This window comes from Camelus ferus, chromosome 6, assembly GCF_009834535.1.
Source record: "Camelus ferus isolate YT-003-E chromosome 6, BCGSAC_Cfer_1.0, whole genome shotgun sequence".
NCBI classification, from domain to species: Eukaryota; Metazoa; Chordata; class Mammalia; order Artiodactyla; family Camelidae; genus Camelus; species Camelus ferus.
This window is the reverse complement of record NC_045701.1, coordinates 84,889,489-84,905,617: the sequence shown is the minus strand read 5'-3', so window position 1 is coordinate 84,905,617 and position 16,129 is coordinate 84,889,489. Positions and strand designations below refer to the sequence as shown.

Here is a 16,129-nt window from a genome sequence, read left to right as displayed (position 1 = left end):
TTCTAGGCTGAAAGCACAGTCAAATGTTTTCAGATAAGAAAAAGCTAAGAGAACCTGCCAATAGTAGAGCTCACTAAGGGAAAGTCTAAAGGAAGAACTTGCAAGTGTACCTAAATATTGGCTGTATGCAACAATAATAACATAATTGCATACAATTTACATGGAATCTAAAATGCACAATAGCAACAGCCTGTGCATGAAATTTAGGTGTTCTAAGGTCCCTGTCTTGTCCAGGAAGGGGGTCAAAATACCAATTAGTAATGTACCCTGATAAATCAAAGAATCACGCTGCACTTTTTAGAGTAAGTCCTCAGAGAATAATAAAAGTGTTTATCTTCCAATTTAGCTGGGGAAAATGAGATAATAAAAATATCAATCCTAAATAGGACAAGAAAGAAGAAAAAAAGGATTATGAAATAGAAAAAATAGAAAGTGCATAGAAAATTGTAAATTTAAATCCTAATAGAGCAGTATTACATTAAATGGAAGTAGAATAAATAGGGATGGGTTTTGGCACATGTGGCATCCGAGTCCTAAGCCCAGGCAGCGTTGGAGAACAGCTCTTCCAAAGGCAGGGCCTGGAGCAGGTTGCTTTCGCAGCTGCAGGTGGCACAGGCTGGGGGGTACAAGGAGAGAGAACCCACGGACACCTGAGACAGGCGGTAAGACCCGGCCGGGGCCTGGTCACAGGTTGCGGCCAGAATCCTTGTTCCAAGAACCCGTGGTCCCAGTAGCCACTAGGTGGCACAAAATCCAGGGCGGTGAAGCGAGAACAAGCACTGGGGCCAGCCCACGTGGCAGCTGCAAATGAAACATCAGAGAAAGAGGCAGAGAATAGAAACCAGAGTCCACAGAACCAGCCAGAAAAATAGGCAGCATGTAGGAGGGAAATGAAAGACTTGGGAATTAGGCTCAAGATACAGTGAACATTTTGAATGAGAAAATAAAGAGAAAACCTTGAACGTGGCCAGAAACAAAATGGTACGTCACAGTAATATGAATTTTCATAGACATCTCATCAAAACCACGAAGGCAAGAAGGCAGTGAAACGGCATCCTCAGAGTGCTAAGAGAAAAGGATTGTCAGCACAGAATTGTAAATTTAGAGAAAATCTCCTTTAAGAATAAAGGCATAAATGATGAAATTTTTGGATAAAGAAAAACTAAAGGAGCTCATTGCCACCAGAAACTACAGGAAATCTTTCAGGCTGATGCCTGAGGCAAACTGGATCTTCAAGAACAAATGAAGAACTTCTAAACTTGTAAATAAATAGACAACATAAAAACCTATTTTTTCCTCTTAATTTCTTCAAAATAGCTGTGCCTATTTGAAGCTAAAAATTCTAACATTTTCTTGTGGGGGTTAAATGCATGTGGAATATAATGGACTGACCATATTACAATGACTACAACAAAGTGTGGTGTGTGAGAGGATGGGGGGGAATGGATCTATTCAACTGCACATTTTCTGCACTTTTATGTGAATTCGTACAATATTAACTTTGAGTCAAAAGTTCCAGCCACCTTGGCACCCCTTATCCAAATTTCTATATTCTCCGTAAGGTGAAACCATCACTTCGTGAGCTCTGTTTCCTGCATGATAATTTGGAAAATAGTGTCTGGGAGAAGACTGAAGTGGTTGTGAACCTACGCCGTGTGCCTCGCATTCCTTAGGGTTATAAGGATTGAAGTCCTGCAGTGACTAGTTGTTTTTCAGCGATTCCTAAACAATTGCCATCTTTTGTTTCATTTTTACGGGTTTTGTCATGGGAGAGAGTAATTAGGTATAATACTGGTTCCTCCATCATGGTCAGAACCAGAAGTCCTGCCAACAAGGCTGCTGATGCTGAGAATATTCGGACTTGATTCTTTCGATAAAATGAAATTACTGGAGATTTATGGTGGTGGTGGCGGCCGTGGTGGTAAATAAGCAGTATTCGTGTTAGAAGGATTGCTCTGTGGGAGGCGGGACAGTTACAGCCATCAGCACTGTTACTGTGTGCTCAGAGTTGACAGTCTGCACCCAGCTAGATGTTTTCCCTGCATGGTCTTCTGGTTACTCCTCGTAACAACCCCAAGGGATAGGTGTTATTATCATCTCATTTTCCCAAGGAGAAAAATGAAGTACAGGGAGATTTCAAAGCTCAGCAAGATCCCTGAGTTTGTCAGTATTTGGACATAAGACTCGAACTCAGATCTGCCTAAGAAGAGTTCCCGCATTGATCCCCGTTAGAAAGCTTTGGTCGCCATCCAGTGAGACTTGCTAAGAGACTACATTAGCAGAAATACGAAGGAGGAGATGAGCTGGAGAGATTTGAGAATCACAAAGACGGGGCAACCTAACAGTCGGGGGAGCCGGGAGCCTAGGATGACTCAGGTCTCTGCCGTGTGCAAAAGGGTGGATGAAAGAGCCATTCAGTTGGGATTTCAGACACAGGAAGAGGATGAGGTTTGGAAGAAAGATGATGGATTTTTGGTTTTTTTTCTGGACACTTTGGGCCTGGCAGGGAGTGGGGAATACACCTCTGCAGCAAACCTAAAATCTCTCCGTTTTATCCCACATTGTGAACGCACCCAAATCGCACATCATTAAATACGACTGATATATAACTAAGAATTGAGGTGCAGTTGGCTGGTTTATTCAATGTTATTTTTTCAGCATTTAATGTAACTGTTTATAACCATTCCAATCATGGTATCTATACATTCCCCAAATTTTAAATATATATTAACGACTTGAAGAAGGAACTAGGCCCACGATGATTAACAGGCTTAACGACTTCGCAGCAAACACACTCACACAATGGGGGGCTGAGGGGGAGCTGGTAAACGGAAATTGTATTAAAATAGCTTATAATCATGAAATCAGTTTTTAATGGGAGAATTTTGCCCTTGTTCATTGTATTATTTTTCACATTAGACTTTGGGTTTCCTATTGGCCTAGGTAGAATTTGTTTTATTAAAAAGAAAGCCTTTGTCGGGAGGGGACTGGGAGGCACGAACTACTGGGTGTAAGAGAGGCCACAAGGATGTATTGTACAACACAGGGCATAAAGCCAATATTTTACAATAACTGTAAATGGAGTATAACATTGAGAAATTGTGTAAAAAAAAAAACAAAAAATAAATTTAAAAATGATTTTTAAAAAATTTTAAAGAATATCTTTGGGGAAAACTCTTCAAATCTAGCAATTCAGGAAAACTGCCCCAACTCCCCTTTTATCTGATTAATTCTCTGTGTTAGTAACCGAGGATTCTCCGGCGAGAGAGAGAAAGAGAGAGAAGGAGATTGCACCCTGACAGAACATCAGCATCCTTGACTTATGGCCCATAGTGCATGCTGGGTTCTAAACCAGCCTTGAGATAACTAAATCCTGTTTACTCAAGAGTAACTGATTAAAGCATTGTTTTCATGTCGAAACAAACACTGATTTCTTGTGGAACAAAAGGTAAAGTTTGCCAAGTTTTCAAAGAATCCATGCTTCTGGGGCCCCACCCTGCTCCAGACCCCAGGGAAGCACATCCACTGTCTGCAGCTTGGATGACAAAGCTGGAAAAACACTGATCCGGGTGTCTCTGAGTGATACCCAGACAAACAAGCATGGAAGAAGGGGTTCTCCTCACAGACCTGAATTGTGCTTGGTGCAGCATCCTGGTTAGTCTTCTGCTGGATGAGACAGGAGTCATATTAACATTTCTGTTTCTTTCCTTTAGAGCTAGAACAATCCTTAGCAACCCCTTACTGGACCTTCCCCGAGATCTTGCTGAAAACCTTACCACCTCAAGGCATAAAGTTATAGATACCAAATCTGACCAGGTGGGCAGACACAATTCTGAGTCATCCCACATTCCTAGTGAAGAATTAAAGAACTTTTAAACATTTACTTAAAACCTGCAACCCTTGCTACTCAAGGCAAGTCATGCCCAGAGCTAAGGTTATCAACATGGTGGAGATAGTTGGCTTACAGCCCATGAGAGACACCACCCTGTCTTATGTGGCTACCTTTCTCATATCACACAGGACTTCGTTCTTCTACTCTCTTCTGCCTTTGTTCATGGTTATCTCCATTATTCAGTGGCTTTCTTCACTCTCATCTCACAAGTCAGTGGGGCCATCCAGTTGCATCATCCGCCATGTTATGCAGGGCTGTGCCCACGCCATTGAGTGCTTCCTTTGAACCTCTTGCAACACTCTCTTGGCCTCACTCCCCACCCTGTAATTGTGTGTGACTGGTTGTCCTGAACAACCCTCCCAGTTCCTGGTACAGTTTCCTATTCTTTACTCCAGAACTTTCCAATCTTCTACTCCCAACCCTAATACTTATTTTTCCATACACCTAGATAAGAAGGAACAGGCGTATGATCGTAATCAAGCACATTTCTAGCAGAACAGATTGCCTACAAAAAGAACTCGAAATCCTGCAGAGCTGCTTCGAAGGAAACCCCAAAACAAGCCTCAAAGATACAGTATAAAGCAAACAGCCGCACCAGGAGGAGGTGTCTGGTGGTCTCAATACCAAGCCTTCCTTTTGGCCAATCCACTGACTGAGTGACCATGTTAAGGGGACCTCGGTGTCCCCTTTGGGAAAGTTAGATTATTTACTGGCCACTTCTATCTGCCTCAGAGGGAAGCCATGAAGGAATGCTGCCAGAAATGGTCAGTTCACAGAGCTCTTTATAACAAAAGGACCCAGCAAGAACAGAAAAACTGGGATTCGTATATAGCCCATGACACTATTTAAATTCAGCCAGAAGTGTCTTCTTTGCTCTCTGATGTGTATTTGGCCTCTGTGTGGCACCCGATTTGAGGGTAGATTAATAAGAACCCAAATAGATCTGTTTGAAATCTTTTTTTCCCTGGCCCAGTTCTGGGCCCAGAAGGTATGAAATGATGTCCAGTGTGCAGAGGTCGGGGGATGAAGCTTGACCAGGGACCTTGGGCCAGTGTGAATCACCTTGACCGGCATCAGCACCACGCAAGTAAGTGGTGTAGCTCTAACCATGGAGGAGCAATAGGCCAACGAATATTCTCTCTGCTCAGAAGCCCACCAGCCTGCAGCACCCCTCGACGGGGTGGAGGGAGTGGGACGTTTGGGGCCCCCCAAAACTCTAATAGCAATTATTCCAGCATCTCTCCTTTTCCACGCCCCAGATGCTCGGCCATGAGGGAGGCCTCCCGGGGGTAGAGTCACCTCGCCGCTGCTGGGACTAAGATGAGGTCATTGATGTGAGGATGCTTTATAAACTGTGAAGGGCTGGTTTATAAACTGTGAAATCATATGTCTGCAGAGACCTGGAAAGAAATGTGAATGAGTCAAAGAGTCCGACAGAGGATGACAGCCGGAAAGGAGCAGGGAGCAGTACTTGTGGTGGTTGGGGACACGGGACAGCAGGCCCTGGATGGACCCTGCTCACTCCCACCCCAGCTGGATGACCTTGGGCCCCACCTCTCAATGTCTCAGTTTCCTCTTCCGTAAAACAGGGATGATGCTACTGCTCACCTACAAGCTTGTAATGGGGATGAAATGCCTTATTACAGGTAAATCGCTGAGAACAGTCCTTGGCACATAACGAGTGCTTAATAAACGCTGACTATTCTGTGGTGGTTGTGATGGTTATTTGGCCTCAGCCAGTTGTCACCAGGGAGGAACACCACCCATGATGCCAGATCTTCTCATTTTCTAACTGAAAATGAAAAATCTCTTGATTTTTTATTATTGGCAACTAATTTTTTTGGTAAAGAAATGTGGAAATTTGAATAAAGTCTGGAATTTAGTAAATAGTAATATAGCAATGTTGGTTTCTTAGTGTGACACGTGTACCCCGGCTAAGTAAGAATTTAACAATGGGGGAAATGGGGTATACGGGAATGCAATCTTCCTAACTTTTCTATATATCTAAAATTATTCGAAAACAAAAAGTTCCTTAAAAAAAACTGCAGGGGGCAATACACACACACACTCTTACAGGTTAGCTTTGCTTCAGGACCACCAGAGAGCTTTGGTAAAAGGGCCCTGTGCTGGGTACTTTAACAGGACTGAGAAATTCAAGAAGAGGCTTCCGCTTTCCCACAGCTGGTAAGTAAGGAGAGATACAGGCAGTTACTGATGAAAAGACAACTAACAAAATAAATAATTACCCAATTTCTAGGTAACGGCCAGCTTGTTTATTTGTATCAACCCAGCTGCTGATAAAAACTAGAAAACCTGCATTTAAATAAAATTCTTAAAAGCATCAAAGAGGTGAGAAAACGAAATTAATTACTAGCATAAGAAAGACACCAAGAATCCAGAGGAATAAGCAAGTTAAAAGCTGCTTTTACTCGGAGGATGTGCGCTCATTTTGAAATGAGAACGTTCACGTGGACAGTAGCCCCGGCTGGCACCGGGACTACTGCTGCGCGCTGATGTGCAGGTATTTCTCCAGACGGAGGAGCCACACCGCAACTTCCAGGCGCAAATGGTTAAGAAGAGTGAATGCCACCGGGCAAGTCAACCATTTGGGGGTAGAAATTAAGACGACTTGGGAAGAAACGGGCTGTTCAAAACCTTCCTGTTGGCTTGTCACGGATGCTCGACGTTCCACCACCAGGGAAGCTGGACAGCGCGCCGCGGGGTTTCCAGCCTTAGCAGCCTTTCCTACCCTGTGTCCCATGGTCAGATCTTCTCCAGAGAACAAATCTATGATATAAGAGGGCAAGGAACCCTGGAGGTCTGCAGGGGGCTTGGGGAAGAGGGATGGGATTGAAAAAGCGGACCCTCCTGGTAAAGGACAGAATGCAGGAAAGGGGGACCGGGGTGGGTGCAGGCTGTCTTCTAAGCCCTTTCTTTGCATTAATAAAATCCAGATACCTTGGTCCCTGCCCAGCCAGCTTCCTGCAATAGCTACTTTCAGTTTCTCCCATCCCTCCAGCAGGGGGCGCTCTTCTATGTAGGCAAATTTAGAGTAACCACCAAGGTTTCCCGCGTTTCTCCCCACTCTGAGGTCCAGCATGGAGGAAAGCATCCTGCAAATGTTATCCACGGACCTAGTGTCACAGCTCACTTGGGACACCTGTTTTCTGACTCCAGGCCCAGGCCCTCATCTGTCTGACCTGTGCAGGAAGTCAAATAAATGTTGCAGAATGACTTTGGACTATTGTAAATGTAATCACACTTGTTTCATAACATCGATGACACTATACTGATTGCAACCAACGAGCAGGAAATAGGAAGTATTTTAACTCCCTCTGTAATACATATGCATACTAGAGGTATTCAGAGGCCTGCCACCTCACTGAAGTTTCTGGAAGCTCAGTGGTATAGGCCATGTCAAGATATCCTCTCCAAGCCAAAACACAAATCGCTACACCCTGAACCACCTACCACTGAAAAAGAAGGCCCAAATCTTGTTAGATTTTTGGTGATTTTAAACAAATGTGGTGCTCGCTTCGGCAGCACATATACTAAAACAAAACAAAACAAAACAAAACAAAACAAAACAAAACAAAACAAAAAAATGTGTATTGGAATATAGGGTTCTCAATGTATTCTGGTTTTCTCTGCTTTTTCTTTCTCCAACAAGAATCTCCCACCATATTCCCATTTGCAATTATGTTCTAGCCACACGAATTTTCCGATAGGTCCTGGAGTAAGTTCTTTCCTGCCACAGGGCCTTTACACTTGCTACCGTGTCCTTTGCCTGGCATGTTTCCACCTTCAGTTTTTATCCAGTAGGTATTGACTTCATTGCTTCACAAACGATTTCCCTGACCACCCTACCGGAATTGGGTTCCCATCCACACCCTTACTGTCCCTCTTAGCCCTTTATTAGTTTCCTTCATAACATTACTTACCATTTATCTGATTTATTTATTTATCTTTCTTGAAGATTTTTAGCTACTGGTTCATGGTCACTCCAACACCCCTTCTTTTTAAATTCTTGACAATTTCAGTTTCTGCAGAGTCAGAAATTTCCAGTCCCTGGACTTTCCCCTCTCCTCCAATGGTGCTTCCCTTTGCTCTAAGACACTCACTCCCACGGGCACATCCTTGATCTCGTATTTACCAGTGACTGGTGATCATCATTCTAATCACTCAACTGACATACTCCTTTCTCCCTTTGTCATACTGGCAAAACCAAACCGTGATAAAATCCTGCTGCTCCTCCGCTCCATGTGTGCAGCTGTACAATCGGAGGAGACAGAGAAAAACAGGTGGCCATAGTGACGGAACTTACCTCAACTTTACACTCACTGTCATCGCAAGGGACCCTAACGCTGCTCAGAAATCACACTATATATCTCTAATGCAACCTTTCCTATTTTCCTTTAACTAGTCTGTCCTTCCTCCTCTCTCCTAAAATGTCTAAAACAATCTTCCCACTCCTGATCTCAGCTGATCACTATATTTCTCGCTGCACTGAGAAAAGTGAAACAATCAAGAGAGAACTTCTGCAAGATTCCAGCTCAACAGTCGTCTACTTCCTTGCAAATGTGCCCTGAAACTCTTCCTTCCATTTATTCTGTGGATGAAACATTCATGTTCCCAGGCAAGGCCACCACCTCTGCTTGGGTACCAGATCCACCTCCTTCACTAACTCAATGCTCCAGCAATTCTCTCCTCTCTCCTGTACCACCAACTTTCTCCTCTCTGCTTGAGCTCATCCCCCTTGGCTCACAAACACAATGTATTCCTGCCAACCCTTTATCAGGTACCCTGGGATGCACCGAGATGATTAAGCAAGTTCCAGAAGTTACCATTTCCCATGTGTACTGCTAATATCATTTGTGATATGAGAAAAACAGATTCTCTGTTCTCTCTGGGGGGTGAAGGGAGGTGGAGTTGGGAGTTCCATGCAGAGCCACACATTGGAACATGAAAGACAGAGTTGAAATGTTTTGAGCACTTTCTATCTGGCCTCTCCTGGCCATTGTTCCCTCAGAAACTGGAGGCCCCTCTTTGGGAAAGCGAGCCTGCTCAGCTAAATAGGGACCCAATCTCATCACATAGGGAAGGGGTGGGTGTCCAGGGACCCTGGGTGCAAACACACATAATGGAGACCCAAGGCCCCTGGAAGAAGGGTGAAAGTCAGTAATCTGTCAGGGGTTGGTAGCACATCTTGGCCCTGAACTCAGGTTGCACATAAAACAACATGGAATGAAATTACTCTAAGATTTCAGAGACTGGTGTGATGGCTTCTAGAAGAGGAAACCCAGAGGAGTTTCTGGGCATGAGAGGATGCCACAGAGGCATCACAATGGATTAAAGCAGAGACGAGAGGCATTGATTCTCCCTGGGGATTAGTGGCTTCCAGGAACGATGTGCCAATCACCTAGCTCACTGCCAAGGGAAAGATAAGAGAGAAGGCCAACCACTGAGGAGGAATCTTTGGAGTTCCAGCCATTTTTCAGGGCAGGGCTTGGAGTCAAGCACTGTTTGTGGTTACTTGCATGACAATTGTTTCCCAGAGTCACTCAGTAAGGCCCCTGGCTGCTGAGATCTAAGCCCCGCAATACTCTTCAAGCCTCCCTTTTGTTTGAGGTGTAGATTTTGTTGGTTGACATTGAGAAACTTGTCTTGGTTATTTATCAATCAGTGCAACTCAGTTCCAGCCATGATACATTTTCTGTGCACGTCTAAGAACTGAGTTACTTCACCCCCCACAGCTCAGATGGCAACTGAGAGGCTAATCCACCTTCGGGTAGATCCAACTCAGGGTCATCGCTGCTGGGGCGCCCACTCACGGGCACATGTCTGGATGTGGTTGTTGGTCTGTAGGCCCTGCCTTGGTGCTTGTAGAATAGTTGAGAAACTGATGGAGATTCATCAGCAAATATCTTACAAGGTTTCTTAAGCATCAACTTGGGCTGATGATCAACACACTATGACATGCACATAAGAACTGTGTAAGGGTGGACTGATGAGCATCAGGGGCACCGCTCACAGAAATAGGGAAGACAGAAAGGAAGACTGGCTGTCAGGGAGGGAGATGGAAGGTCGACCGAACTGTAGTAAAACTCAGGCATCAGTAATGTGACATTCGAGCTAGCCCACCTAACTTTGCCAGTCACATCACCTATATAAGTTGCTCCCAAATATTTGCTCATGGTCCAGACATATTCCAATGAGCCTCACTTGGCGAGTTGTTAAAATAGATTCTATACGACTTTTATAGAGGCCACCTGACCCCATGTCTGATATTTTGTAGAAGAGAATTAATTACCTAATAAGCCAGCACACAGGAAAATAGAACTCTCTCACCTGTAGCTACAATAATTTTGAGAAGTTTTATCCTAAAATGTAAAAACAGAATTTATATGCCCACAAATGAATTAGTAAGGCTTAGGATCTAGTCTCACATCAAACCTGAGGAATCATTATTCCTATTTTGGGTTTGCTAAAAACCAAAGTAATAACCCAGATCACTGCCAGGTAAATAAGAGACTTATTATTTTAATTAAAATAATACTTTTTATAACAAAGTGACAAAAAGAACCAAGCTGTAGCATGAGGTGGCATCAGCAAAGTATCAGTGTCATACTGTGTTAGTCAGGATAGACTAGGTTATGCTTCAGCAACGACCAACCTCCACGATTGTAGTGGCTTAAGGACAAAATTTCTCTCATGCAAGTTGGTTACAGGTGTGTGTGTGTGTGTGTGTGTGTGTGTGTGTGTGTGTGTGTGTGTATCCATTTTCTCTATCCACTTATCTGTCAACAAACACTTAGGTTGTTTCCATGTCTTGGCTATTGCACATACTGCTACAATGAACATGGGAACCGGATATCTTTTTGAGATACTGACTTTATTTCCTTGGAAATGCACTCAAAAGTAGAAATGCCGGGTCATATGGTATTTCTATTTTTAGTTTTTTGAGGAACCCCCTTGCTGTTTTCCCTAGTGGCTACACCAATTTACTTTCCCACCAACAGTGTCCAAAGGTTCCCTGTTCTCCACACTCTCGCCAACACTTGTCTCTCATCTTTTTGATGATAGCCATTTAACGGGTAGGTCTGAAGTGATATCTCATTGTGGTTTTGATTTGTACTCCCTGATGATTAGTGATGAGCATCTTTCTAGGTACCTATGCGCCACTTGGATGTCATCTTTGGAAAAATGTCTGTTCAAGTCCTTTGCCCATGAAATGGTCCAGCCTTGTAAACGCTGCTCAGTCCAGGTGTGTGATACAGGTGTTCCTCCAGCTGCCAGCAGAAAAGGGTATAAAGTCAGCCACTGGCTGGGCCTTGGAAGCAGGGGGATTCTGGAACTGGCTCTCGCCACTTGCATGTATGTGTGTATGAATGTGTGTAACCCACACACTAGGTATAAGCAACTCACTGTAATGATTCACAGCCCATCACAGGATGGAACCAACACATGAAATTAAATGGACTGGAGATTTCAAGCATTCATGTGTACACAGCTAATATACTAAAGCCCATCATCACACTTTAAAGGGTGAAATAATAATAATAATAATAATAATAATAATAATAATAATAATAATAATAATAATAATAATAATAATTCCATGTAAGTCATAAGATCGAGGTGGTGCTCCTGGCCTCCATGGGAGAATTTGTCAGGAAAGATACGCAGAGAGATTTGCCACTAGCCTCACTACGGTGCAGTAGACAGACGATGAAGATTATGAACGGGCCTCCTGCTAGGGCCTCTACTAATACCAAATTTAAGGAAAAGAGATGGAGAGAAACAAGAAATTTTAGGTTGTGGAATAAAGGTATTTACTCAGCAACTTCCTAAGATTCAAGGATTTATAAACCCATGGCTCTGAGAGACCCACCCTGTCAGAATCCCAGTGACGTCCAGACGTGTACTTCCCTCCTGATGTGATGGTTTAATACCCTAAACGTGAAGTTGTGGGGGAAAATACCAGCCAATTTTGTTGATTCATTCATGTGTTCAGGCATGCAGAAACTCACACTAAATCTGGAGCCCTAACTGAGAGAGTCACACCTGGAGTCCTATTTCAGAACCGCTCTGAGATCAGGAGAATTGCAAATCGTCTAGAAATACCAAAATGTTGGATATAGAACAAGTCACAATTTCAAGAGTTTATGGATGGAATTTAGAGATTATAAATACATTCATCAATTATTTATTCAGTGGCTGTGATATACATGCCAGGCGCTGAACTAGGGGCTGGGAGTGGCCAAGACAATGTATGTCTCCATCCTCCCCTTCATTTCCCAGCTTTCCTTGCAGTAAGTTCAGGGTCATGTGGCTGGATGTGGCCAATGGGCAGTGAGCAGAGTGAAGTGTGTGGCTTCCAGGCAGGTCAAGAGCCAGCATGCCTTCTCCAACTCCCTCTTTCTCTGTCCCTGGGAGGCCATGTGTTCCAGAAAGCATAGCTACCAGATGGAGATGGGCCCCCTATCATTGTTGTGCTAAGCCCCTGGGATTTGGGAGTTGTGGCAACAGCTAGTGTTAGTGGTGCTAGCCGGGGATTCAGTGTAGAACCAATCAGACATGGCCCTTGTCTTTATGGATACCACACTCTAGTAGGAATGATGCTCTAAGTTTTCGCAACTATCTTTAGAGTTCAGACCTTAGATTCTGCTGAAATTATTCAACTCAATTTTAAATGTAGAGCATGGCACTGAAAAAAAATTATGCCTAATTTCGTTGGCATTTCAGAGTTTAATTCCACAAACACGGTCATGAAATAAATATTTTTGAACTCCTAGGATGTACGAGTTATTTTTCTAGAACCTGGGGATACAACAATGGGCCAAACAATGTGTCATGCTCATATAAGACTTACAGCCCAGCTGGGAAATGAAGGAGAGCGTGGAGATACTTCTGAGGGCTTATCATCTCGGCCACTCCCAGCTCCTAGCTCAGCACCTGGCATATATATCCCAGCCACTGAATAAAGAACTGGTGAATGTGTTTATAATCTCTAAATTCCGTGCATAAATTCTTGAAACTGTGACTTGTTCTCTACGCAACACAGACATAAACAAGTTAACAAATATATATAAAATACAATTAACAAAAAAATACCTAATGCAAATACAGAAGCATAATGTAATGTCAGGGAGTGGTTAAGTTCCAGGAAGAAAAACAAAACAGATCAAGGACATTGTGTCATGATGTAGGAGAGCTGGTATTTCAGATGGGGTGGCCAAGGAAAGCATTCTCTGTGAAGGCCCTTTTGAGACATGACCTCAGTGCAATGCAGGACCATCCGTGAGGACACCCAGGGGAGGAATCTTCCAGCAAAGGGGCCAGCAAGAACAAGGACCAGAGCCATTCTGGCAGGTCAGGCTGTGTGCCCAAACTCTGGGAAGTGGCAGATTCAACAGGTGCAAGGAAAACTGGCAATCAGGTCGAGGTGAGCTCTCACCAACTCACATTTCTGGAAAGTAATTTAGACTCTCAAATCTATATTCCCACTGATTTGATCAATCTCATACTCTGGCTTTAAGTGGCGTCTATGCATTTTTGAGCAAACAGAGCTTATTAAGCTCACATTTTCCATTGTTCACGTTAAATCCACTTGGATTTCCAGTGATGCTCACAAACTCTTTGATGTCCCAGCTCTAGACTTCTGCAGCCTTTCGTGGCTTTCCCTGCCTAATCGGCAGATGCCCAAATGGATCCAATGGATTTGTTAAAGTACAGGAAAAAATATAAAATTTTATTAATATTATTATCCTTTCCTTTTTAAAATGTCTATTTGTGTTTATTTTATTAAGGCAAATAATGCATCAGGGAAGTTTTTAAATAAATGAAGAAACGTACTGGAGGTACTATTTTTTTCATTTTACTAAGAGAGATTCATCAGCCCATTAGGCTTGTTCAAGCCTTTGTCACACGTGTAAGTCGAGAGTCAGGGCTGCCCTCCATTCAGGAGAACAGCTCTAACCTGCCTGGTTGACCGGATGACCAACACAATAAATTATGACAAAGACTCTGAACAAGGATCTTGCTGGGTGCTGATTTTGTATCTGGAAGATGTTTTTTAGATGCATGGATTTCCCAGAGTCTTTCTTTGTTAATGAGGCTAACAGAATAATCTGGAACTCTAGCCAGGGGGCTTCCCATCTCGAGGCAGGTCTTGAGTCTCTGATTAGAGGGATCATATGTGGTGCAAACTGCAAAAGGAAAAGTGAAGGCCAAACACAGACCATACAAACTCTCCAGACGCCAAGGTCAAAGACAAAACACGACATGGCCATAGTGTGCATAATATATACAGTGTAATGTACAGTCAGAGAAAGAGGGACACCGCTGGCTTTCCAGGGCAAACCTGGGCAAGCCACTTAAATTCTCTGGGTTTCAGCTGCTCCTCTGCAGGGCGAGATGATGACGGACAGTGGTTGTCCTGCAGGGTTGTAGTGAGGCTGCCAGAGGCAATAGCCACCAGGACTGCGAACCACACGTGGCAGGGGGGAAGCTGCCTTTGCATTCTTCAAGGAGCTCCTACACGCTCGGGCTGTGTGCTGTCATTTCATTCAGGCCTCCCCGAAACACTCTAAAGTAGACACGATCTATTCCATCCCTGGGCTCACCAAGATTCAGTGATTTTCATAAGGCCCCACAGCTAGGAAACAGCGGACCAGGATTGAGCCCTGCGCCGTCTGACTTCACGTGGAAGCCTTTCCACTTCATCGGGCTGACGTCCCAGCGGGAGGGCGCTTGGAGGAAAGCCAAAGAGGTAAAAGAGAAGCCCTGGGGAAGTCACCTTTTTAGAAAGACCCTGCAAGAAGCTGTCACCTGTGTAAACACCACATCCATCTGTTTGGTTAAGTTAAAAGGAATCAAAGATGTGCTTTTTCTTAAAACCAACCCATTTTTGTTGTGAAAACATCAATACACAAGAATATGCAAAAGTGACTTCAGTGGGTAAGGGTGCATGATTCCAGAATAATCCTTGGTTTGTGTCCTTCCAGAGCCTTCTATGCATAGTCTTATTTTCTACATATATAGGTTCTTACCTTCTACTGTGTATTGTGAATGGCAATGTTCAAACCAAACCAAATGACCAGGAGGGAAGAGGGGAAGAGGAAGAGGAAGGGAACAACATTTATTGAGGGTCCATGAGATGCCGGCCCTTCACATATAATCACGAATTTTACCCTAATCAACCCCCTAAGACCTTGGAACCAAATCTCCATTCACAGATAAGGACAGTGAAGATGTGAGGGGTTAAGTAACCTGTACACAGTAACCTGAGGCTGGTTCTGACTGTCCCCAAGTCCCACCTTCTTGTCAAAGTCCATGTTGACACAGGCAGTGTCAGGACCACCATTTTTCCAGAGCTCTGAGTACAAGGGGAGCCCCAGATCTCATGTCGGGGGAGAGGGTTTAACATACCTCTGTGTGTGTGTGTGTGTGTGTGTGTGTGTGTGTGTGTGTGTGTGTGTGCGCGCGCAAAGTGCTTGCCATCAACCCCTGAAAAGACTCACCCTCTTCCAGCCCAAGAGAGGAGGACACGTTGCCCTGAGTCCCAGCCCACAACTTCCCGCATCTGAGCCAAGTTGCTTAACAGACCCTCCCCCACCTGCCTCCCTTTCACCCAGTAGAGGCCAGAGGTGGAGGGAAGAGGGCAGAGGCCAGGCCGGAAAACACACGTCCTGGTTGTTTGCTCTGCACAGACCCCCTTCCCAGGAAGCGGTGTTGACCTAGCTGTGTTTACCCTGCTTGCTCAACCCCCTGTAAGGTGGACGGTTGAAAATGAGGCCCCCAGGCCTGTGTTAGTAAAGTGGAAATCATTGACTTCGCCTAAGTTCCTGGAGCCATTTTGGTTTTTGTTCTTAGTCATTTCCCTTGAATTATTTCATTTCTATTTGCCAGTTGTTAAAATAACCATTGTACAGCCCCAAGAATGGAGGGGGTGGAGGGAAGTGGTATTTATTGAGCTTGAGCTAGGATTTTCACGAGCGATATCTCACGTCATCCTCACTGGCGAGATTATCACCCTGGTTCCATAGAGTCGAGGAAGAGACTGGCTCCAAGTTCTCAGCTCTGACAGGCTGACCTGGGATTTGAACTGCTTCTCTGCTCCAGTCCTGGAAGCCTTCATGGACATCAGGAAGGAGGAGGCAGAGAGGAGAGGGAGCAATTCCTTATAAAGTTTAGTGTCTTCAGTCCTATAACTCGCCATTCCACCTAAGAGAAATG

At 44.2% G+C, this 16,129-nt stretch overlaps 1 long non-coding RNA gene across 1 annotated transcript; it reads left to right on the top strand.

The window, feature by feature from the left end:
• Positions 1-911: 911 nt before the first annotated feature.
• LOC116664492 lies at positions 912-15,444 on the top strand. Its single transcript, XR_004321022.1, has 3 exons — positions 912-991; positions 7,203-7,212; positions 15,435-15,444. It is a non-coding gene; the product is annotated as an uncharacterized LOC116664492 (long non-coding RNA).
• The last annotated feature ends 685 nt before the right edge of the window (positions 15,445-16,129 follow it).